Below are 10,316 nucleotides of genomic sequence, written 5' to 3'. Positions count from 1 at the left end.
TTTTTTTTTTTTTTTTTTTTTTTTCGATATGCATCGACAAAAGCAAACAATGTTTACTTGGTACTTATGTTAAATTAATGTACGTACCAGGAATTTTCAAAAAAAGTCAAGATTATATTGAGTAACGAGTAATAGATAGTGTATCATTCAAAAATTGATTTTTAATAGCACAGATTAAAAAATAATCGGTCCTGACTCTTATAAGGATTTTCCGAAAGCTTTATGTGTACGCTAATCAAGTTCTAACGAAGACCAAGGAAGTGTTTTTTTTTTTTTTTAATGTTGTATTCGTTGAACGTAATCAACGACAAAAAAGACCGGCTTTATTAGTGAGCAAGCACGAAAGTTTCGAGCCGTAATTAGCCTTTATGTTTTTTTATCGTATAAGTTTTCACTGTTCCAATAACAGTATACACCGGTGATTTTCTGCCGGGTTTGACATTTCCCTTTCTTGCTGTACAATGCATTCTGTAATATTCAGCGACTGCTGAAAGCGATGAAACCGGACCGATAGCTGGTTGAAGACCGTGACGCGATGGTGGACCTTGAGGGTCCTTCCTTTGGGATCTTATTACTTGTCCCAATAAACCTAGTGATCACAATTCTAGATGTCAATATTTCCCCATGCAGGCAAGGCAGTAATGTTGAAGAAAGAAAGGTATTCAGCGGACCACTTTCATCTGAAATCTCCGTATGATTGGCATCATATCACGTAACTGCGGAAAAATACGCTGTACGATTTTGCCGGCTGGCAGCTATTACACATATAAGGCACTTCGGATCACAAATGTTTTTAAATGAATAAACAAAATTACTAATACCGCATTTTTGAGGTAGCCAAGGAAGCTAAGTACGGATGAATTTTTTAGCTGATAGATATGGTCGTAATCGATCGTAACGTATAGAGCTAAAGTATTTTCTTCAAATCTACTCCTTTCTCACTAAGTTGATTTTTTAATTCGGGGTTGGGACAGGGTCCAATCCATGTGAGTCTTAGTTCATTGCTGAATTCATTAAAACGACTATGGGGGCCGAAGACGAGTACATATTTTGCTTAACCCTGATACAGAAGATTAAATAGCAAGACATGATGATTATTATTGTATATGAACGCGTCTGTACAACCAGAATAATGATAACATTCGTCAAATGCGATGTAGACCTGATTTTCCTTTGTCAGGGCAAAAATGCCTGCATCGTTCGGTACTATAAATAATAGGCATCCGTGCATTGGAAGTCACCCGCTGTGAGATATTGTTGATTTGATAATGTGAAAACAAATAGGCCCAATGTCTGAAATTACATATGAATTGATTAAACTGATCCTCTCTTGAATTAGTTCACTACCTCCGCCAGAATATAACATACGACACTGTCAAGTGTGATTTTAAAATTCGAATAGTCATAAAAAGGTTTGTCTGATACTATTTATTGTTTATATTCTACTGTCTTAAGGACAGAGGAAGCAATAAGATATTCTAGTTTTTACACTATTTTTTAATTGAAAAGGTGTATCTACATCTTGGCGACCGCTTCCAAAAGCCACCCTAAATAGAGATCTGTTTTTTCTTTTAGATGGTGCCGCTGTCGACTTATAGTGACTATTTTCAACATGACAAAACATAGGATGCAGCCCTTTATTTAATTTACCAGTAATTGCAGATCTTTCTTTCTATCACAGTCGGTAACAATTTTATCCTTGGTGCAGAAAGTTGTACTACTATTTGGATCGACTGGCCGGGTAGATGTCAACGTGTTTTTTGTTGTTATTAAAGATGCCTGTATGTTCCGCGACGCACTTTGAACGTTTACTATGGTGTTATAGTTTGAAATTATGGTGATACTTCATTCTATAAGTCTATCTATATATTTTTGAGTAATATATTGTTCTTGACAGATCGTTCGCTGTTTAAGACTATGTCACTTGGTCGTTTGTTTCTATTATAATGATAAATGTAAATATTGCAAAGAAGATAATGGTAGTGTGGATTTTTTTTTCATGAAAATGCCGTGTTCCCTTCATTGTTATTTAAACTGATAGCTCAAATGAGTTAATATCTGTAGACAGCTCTTTTTTTTAGAAGCTTTTTCTCTTATTTTTTAGAAGCTCTCAATGGTGCGATGGCTTTATGCTCATGATATTTCCGTCGTTGTTCCTCACTACCATTGTACTGATGATCGGCCTTGTTCTGTACCAGTTAGCTTCCATTGCGGTTAACGTTACGGCCGCTTTTAGGAGTTCTGCTAACTGTTGCCAAAGGTGTGGTCATTTTGTCGATAGGTGGATATCCTTTTGTTGTGTCACCTTCTAGTTCAATATCCTTCACCATCGGAGCTGACCGGCTCATCAGTGTTATTGTCTCTTGAGCACTCTGAATTAATCCCTTTAACCTGTGTGTGATATTTAGGACAGGGATAAGCTAATTCATGTTCATTTGTATTGTTATTATATATTTTTAGTAAGGCCACCATGCCGCAGAGCATCGTATTGTGAGCATACGCCTATTTTTCCGTACATTTATCCGCATCTTCAGCTTACTTACTTCAATCCTTAAAGCTATATTTTCCGCTTCCAGTCGTTCTGTTCTACAATATTTTGATTACTGCTTTAAAGCCCTCATCTTTCGCTTGCGCTTTTCCTTCAGCCCTTTGAATATCTGCCAGGAATATCGTCAAGTGTTCGTGTTAAACCTTATGTGCTGTTTTGAGACATGCTGCCCCGGAAGACTCGCACGACGTATTTTATCTTAAACGTTTTTTTAGTTTATTAGAGTTTACAAATCAAAGATTTTCAGAAAGCTAGTAATCACAACCAGGCAGCTAATTTTCACTATAAGCGCTGGTAAAGCAGAGAAACAGTAAGCGTCAAGCGCATTTGACGATAACCAGTATCGATTTAGATCACACTCATTATGCCGAGAAAGTTATTTTCACCTGTTTCACCCTTTAAAATAAGGACTCGTCCGTTGAAAAAAAGGCCGCAACTAATTCAACCTCTTGCAAAAATGAGTTGAATATTTCGCCTGTAACGCGACTAGTGCTTCTATTATAAATAGTGTTCTAAATACATACCTGTAATCTTTACTACTCTGCTTTTACGTGACCTGAAACAAATAGAATTACATGTAATAGAACAAAGCTGAGATGTATATTTTTGCCAACTCTTCATAGTGTAATGATTGTGACGATTATCTTAATTTTCTTCAAGCATTGTGAGGAAAAATTAATAGAACTTTGTATTCAGTAAGCTAACAAGATAACCATTGAACAGCCTCTGTACGCATATTTCTTAATACAGATAGTTACATATATAAATCTCAAGTGAGACCACTAAATACAGTTTATCATATCACACCGTATCAATTCTTGAAACCAAAATCCGCTTGGCGCATCGGTAGGATAGTTCGTTGTTGTCAGAAATTCTATTTTTTTTTTTTTTTTTTTTTATATATAGTTCACGGTAATGCGTGTGTCTGTTAGTAAAGATCTAAAACTCTAATACCTGACGCGTTGTTTCAGCCCAGCTGTCTCGAAGATCACCGCCAAGCACTAATTGACTGGGCAAAGATTGTTGATGTTTTGTGGAAATCAAGGTCTGTATTTTTAGACTCTGCTCTTATAGATATCCTATATTAGTTTGGACCTCAGCTTTGTATATTCTTTGTGTTCATTAGTGATCTTATAGTAGATTAGCTAAGCATGTCTGTAGAAGAGAGGTAGAGAGAGCTAAAGAGTGCCGCACGCCGATGACATTATTCCCCTGTTCAAAATAAAAGAATATAGTTGAAAATTTATAAATCTGCTTTGTGGCTATTGAGAAGGCGATTGGAAAATTTTGGGGAGTTATGGTGAAGTTGACCAAAGCTATTTTAATTAGTTTTTGGGCCTGGGCAACCCTAACGTATGAATTGGTTTTCTGCTTTTTGGCAAACAACACAGTCTTAATTATTTATTTTAATATATTATTATTATTTTATGAACGTATAAAATGGTATTTGTAAATAGAGGTCTTTATTAGAAAAAGCTGTGCGTAAACTCATCATTGGAAAAAATCAGGTTTCCTTTGCTTAAAACTTGCTTGAGTCAGTTTTTAGCGTTTGAGTGTCAGGTGTGAGAATGCACAAAATAAGGCATAGAAAAAATTACGAATGGGACATTGACACAGAATAATAACAATAATCTTGAATTGATATTTGTGTAAGTAAGAAGGACAAATTGAAGTATTTAGCATCAGCGGTTTCCAACAGAGCAACCTCCCGAAAGATATTTGCAAATTCAGTTCAGCGGCACAGGCATTTCCTGACTTACACTCGGTAGTTTTGTTTATAATCCTCCTCTATACGCACACACATTGAAATGATACATGGTGGGTTCGAATCAGCACGATACGACCGAAGGAAAAGAATCTGAAGACCAAACATGTGGGTAATACTTTCATCGGGCACACTTTCGAAAAGGGCAAATGTAGTGTTTTTTTCGTTCATCTAAAACGAATCGTATTAGATTGAACTGCCGAATATATAGATAAAAAGGAATTATCGACATCTACTTATTTTCATTTCCCAACACTTGGAGGAAATATAGTCAAATCGGATAAAGGTATCTGCTAGACTTAGATAAATTCTGGGGATGTACGCGTGCCTAGTCGACCGTAGCTAAATGTTATGCCAGTGCCGGACGTAAAACACGCCTCGCAGATAGCCTTGTAGTTTGAGGCGAGTTGGACATGACATGCTACTACTAGTTTACGGGTAGAGCAAACAACTACGTCGTTTGCAGGAACGTCTTCATCACCACCACCACCACCACCCCCATTTCCATAGCTAACATCCTCTTGCTACTTTTATTCTGAAGCTCTGTCGAGAAAATAGCCTTGACGTAACTTCGCCGCATTTCCCCCCTTCATTATGCCGCTTCAACTTCCACTCAGCCAGTCATGCATTAACTTACAAACCAACCGAGCCATTGCCTTCCTGTCAGCAGAAGAGCTCCGTAAAGATTACACGACACAATCGAAGAAACACGATTCTGCAAATTATTTATAACTTCATTCAGACGAGTAGTTAAATGGGAATCGACATCAATAGCAGACTTGTAATTATTACGTATTTGTGCTTAAGTTCACATGATTCTCTCTCCTAAAATTTTGCAGTTAAACTATTCATGTAGAGCGGGATAAATGTCGGGTAAGGTATAATTCGGTAATTGTTTTTTTAGACCAAGAGGTGATAAAAGGACGACCGACAATAACCGAGTTTAGTGATCATTGGTTTATTAGGGTTCTGTTTGCGAGTGGCGTTGTAGCTAACGTATATGCAACATGCATAGACTAATACAGATTTACATTCAATTGTGGTCCCTGTTGTATTGAATTTCAACGCTGTTTCCTATTCCAGATCTAGCTTAGCAATAGGCAATAATAATAGGAATGACAAAGCTAACGACCATTTCGATCATAATGTTTATGAACCGCATAGAGAGGGTCGTCGATAGACGACTGGTACCTCTGTTTTTCTTAATGTTTCGACCTCAAGCCCCCAGAGACGAATGTGTGGTCATTGCGAGCTACGTCGAAACAGTGCTACCTCTGCCTCTTTTCTGTCTAATTCTCCAGAGAGGGAAGCGTCGTATTTGCTCGGTGAGGCTGGGTACAGAGTTTAGTAGAGCTCGATTTGGAGAAAGTCCAGCCTGAAACTAGGGTTACATCGACATACTTTCTACCAGCGAACTCGAACGCAATGAGTTACGCAGTTATGCGCTCTTGCGCCTAAAGATCGAAAACTGTTTAGATGTTTTCTCGGCCTCTGCTCCTGAGGGTCAACGCTTGGCAAATGAAAACATTTTTAGAAGCTTAATTTTAGGCCATTTTTTTTCTAACCACTTGCTATAGTTCGTGCTGAAATGGGTACAGTGTGTTACACTATAAGTAATTTTGAGCAACTCATATAGTATATATTCATAACTGAAGTGTTTATTTGTCCTTTTACTGAGGAATCCGTACGGAACAATTCAATGAGAAATGGGTGTTAAATGTAAGTCCGACTTTATCTCTTTCTAAATTTGTCTTCGTACGCAGCGCACTTAGCCAAGTGTTTGCCTTACTTCAGACGACAATTAAATCCCCTTATCCCAGCACACTTAATGGCTACCTGTACAATAAGTAATTGATCGAGCTTTAGAAGAAAAGCGAAGCCAAATATAGAGCTTGTGTGGGTTTCCTTGCAGAAGGCTCATATCAATAGCAGTAGCAGTAAGTATTGATTGCTCATGTAACGAGAACTCAATTATCACGGCCAGGCCTACCGAAACAAATTGACAACCATGCCACTATGTTAGAATGCGTAAAAAGCAACCACAAGAACACGACATTTTTCTACGGGTGATCCTGTTGTTATTTATGGTGAATAGATGTGTGTATCCATTCTATGAATGGAATATCACACGTGATCCTAATAGCTAGTTGTAGTTAACTGCTATCAAAAAGGGAGATCTTAATCAGCTTATCTATACGCGTTCTCTTTGCATCGTTTATAGTCCGTTCTTACGAAATATGACGCGGTTGCTGTCGCACAAATGAAATCGCCGTCTCCATTCGTATACCGATATGAAATTAAAAGTTAGAAACTATGACGTTAGGCTTCAATGCCTTTGAAGATATTAACGATCTTCATAAAAAAAAAAGTATACATATACATATATATATATATATGAAATCTTGCTACCATTATTGTTGCTATTCCGAATCAACAACAACCCGATGCCCGACGGCTACATTCTCTCGTAAGTAGTGCGTTGGTTTCACCGCAACAATTTTGCTTTCAGCGAAGCTTTCCGGACTTTTTCATAATAGACGAAGCGACATGTGTCCCGAGGGAACCGTCGCTGTGGCAGTCGTGCTCACGCACCGTTAGCTACCCCCGTTTGTCTCGTATAGACCCTGCGGCAGTTTGCCAGTTATAGTACCGTTCATTGAGGTGCTATTTTGAACTGTTGCGGGTTTTAATACTACCACCGTCACCGCCATTTATTTGGTTTTGTTTGGCTCAATAACGGTAATCGATTTTATGCCACCAGCGATATTACGTCCCTAATGTGCCATGTCACTGGGCGGGGTTCCTGTTTTCATAAAATAGAGATGTTTAGCGGATCGCAGGCGTATTTTTATAATGCTGTTAGGCTAAGAGGCCAGTTGGCTAGGAAGAAGATTGAAGTGTATTTTGTAGAGCCGTTCTTAAGCTCAGCGTATAGATACCTCGTACGCGGATCTGTACATAACTTTCCAGGATAACAGCAATAACTTACCGCGGCAGGTGCAGTCTGTCTGAAGCAATTGCTTAATGGTCGTACCTGGCGCAAAATAAGAATTCAGCACATTGGACCAACTGTAGTCAAACGTGGTTCACCAGCAGGCAATTTGTCTTGAAAAAAGATTTGGGGAGGTAAGAGGGACGAAGTGGGCCGAGTAGAGCGTCCTGGGGATTTTGGACGACCTTCATCATGATTCGATAGCCTCCGGACACATCGTGAGCCTTGACCACGATGATTGAGTAAATGTAAATTGCCCCCTCTATAATTGTCGTACTATTGCGTCTTTTGATTGTGATAGATCAGAAACAGGGTGTGTATATAACCTAAATAGTAAAAGCTATTAGGCAATAATTGCTGCGAAACTAACGGTCCACATTATCGGACCGTGGTAATAAATGTGTATTATACGGTGGGTTAATTTAATAGCGAGAACCATGATTGAATGTAGAGTGTATAATTAGAAAAGGCGCTCTTGGTTTCCCGATTTGGTCGAGACGCTTATACTATAATGTATTGTCATTAAATTTTCGTCAAGTACAAAGAAACGAAAACGCTTAAGATAGATGAATTATGACCATTACACCCGCATGCACGTACGCATACATATATACACGTGTATATATATATATATATATATAAGTCAAATGAATGATGGTGACAGTCGTTCGCTACTCCGATCAGAATCGAATCCCACAAAGAATGCCCTTGGGCAGTGTGGTCATTTACTTTTGCGGACACGATACGGTTAAAGTTGCGGCAATAATATAGTTGTTCTGCTACCATACGACCACTTCGTTGTCTGAATAATGACCCCCAAAAAAAGGACAAAAGAAAGACCTAGAACAGACTAGCAGTTTAGACTGTCCGGTACGCCCTATAGGACTAGATTGTGTCCTAAAGGATTGGTTGTTTGCTTTCCAAGAGCGTCATACGTAAGGATACACAAGACAAATATATATATATATATATAATAATTCTAAAAATACAAACTCTCCTTTTATTTAAATGTGACCATTCATGCAAGTTCGATATACCAGAAAAGTACACATACGATACAGATTGTGTATATACAATATATAAGAATATACATACGCGCCTGGCCTAGATTTAGACCTATTTCAAAGAAAATCAAGAATCATATAGCCTATATATAAAACACTAACCGTAAATAATTAAGTAATCACGCTATTCGTCACAGAGAACATGCTACTTCGAACGCTTGTTAGAATATGAGAGCATATTTGAATTCAAAGTTATTGCGTTATGCGTTACATGCGTATATTGATACAAAATGTCTCACTTAAATACAATGGTAGCTCTCCTTAAACAAGGTTTTATGATTTTCGCATTGCTCCAGCTCAGCAGATACAATAATGTAGTCGTCATAAGAGGTTTCCTAAAAGTCATCTATAAATTAGTATCGTATAAGATAGCCAAGAGATAGGATAAGAACAACAAATCTAAACGCTAACACTGAATAGGGCACCGTGCGCGAGTTATTACATTACATTATATAGCACAAGCACAGAGGTGACCACAGGCTACGCTAAGTTATAAATAAGGTCTGATCCAGTTGGGGTGCTTACGCGCTTGTGGTCATGCCACTGGGACATGCCTTGGGTAGTTAAACAATTGGTTATAGCTTCGATTTATATATGCTTCAAGGACGGGTGGGGAAGACATCAACAACGTTATCATCAATTCTTACGCCTCCTACTTTGAAATTTAACTGCTTTCACCTTATGTGCCGATACGCAATTCGGAGAAACGTTTGTTGTCAAAAACATTTCTTCAACAAGGTTCGGTAAGATGATGGCCGTTATTGGATACAAACGGATCCATCTTGTTATTATAGATAACTTCATTCTACACTGGTGCCGAATGCTTTCGTTACATGAAACAGCGTGCAATAATGCGTCGGGAAATACAGTCTAAGCAGCAGGACACTGGATATGTTCCGTCTGAACTAGGTGGCGTGTTCACTATTGGAAAAGCTAACGCTATAAGTATTACAGATGTTCTAGGATTTGTAGGATTTTCGCTTTTTAAAATCTCGCAGTAAAGACGAACCGATAGGTTACAACAGGCTGCAGATGTAAATTAAGGGGAAAAAAGACATTGAACTCACTCATCGAAGTTAGTAATATCACATTATTGAATCTGTTCAGTCAAAAACGAGTGTATTTGTTGTATACACGTTGAGGAATATTATCCTTTCTAAGCTACTTAATTGCTGATGTTCTGCTTGTTTAGCTCACCCTTTACTTCGATGACAGTGATTTTTCAGCTTTCCGAAGCGTCAAAATGTAACGATTGAGGATCACTGAGGGAAACAAAGCACAGATGACTGATTCGTTCTAGAAAAGCGGTACGTTCTCCATTCGAACCTTAGTCAGGGGACAAAGGGTTTCGGATAACAAATAAAGCTAGAAAATGGTGTCACTTAGTTTCGATGAACCTAATTGAGGCCATCAATTAACGTCCTACCTATTCGGATCAAATCATATTTTCAGTTGCGGGCCTCGTCGGGTTCTTCTAACTTCTTCTACACACAGCCCGCCCTAAACGAAGTCGAAAAAAGGCCGTGCGCAATGTCTATATGTTTTGACTTTTACGTCCGGCATTGGCGTTTAGCAATAGTTCGAGTCGTGTGCGACTCCTTATGGTAAAAGAAAAAAAAAAACAGCACCAATAATTATAAGATTCGCCATCAGTTACACCGAGTGATATCAGGCAGTCATAATGCTTGGAATAATCGAACCAAAAGGAACTAATATCAAAAACTATCCCGACGCCGATACTGCTATCGATGATAAAATGATGATGGAACTGGACTTTACCGTTCATGTCTTATAAAGGCGTATCCATCACAAAGACGTTTAAAGTCCAGTTTCTATTTGAAGATACTGCGCTTGGTAACGAAGCTCTCTATTGTCAAACGAGCGTCTCAATAGGCATATCAAAAACCGTTAGTACATCCTATTGATGTAGCCGAGTGTAGATATAAA

The sequence above is a fragment of the Varroa destructor genome, unplaced genomic scaffold (assembly GCF_002443255.2).
Source record: "Varroa destructor unplaced genomic scaffold, Vdes_3.0 BEIS01000001.1, whole genome shotgun sequence".
In the NCBI taxonomy this organism is placed as follows: domain Eukaryota; kingdom Metazoa; phylum Arthropoda; class Arachnida; order Mesostigmata; family Varroidae; genus Varroa; species Varroa destructor.
The sequence above is the reverse complement of the archived record's forward strand: the minus strand, read 5'-3'. Positions refer to the sequence as shown.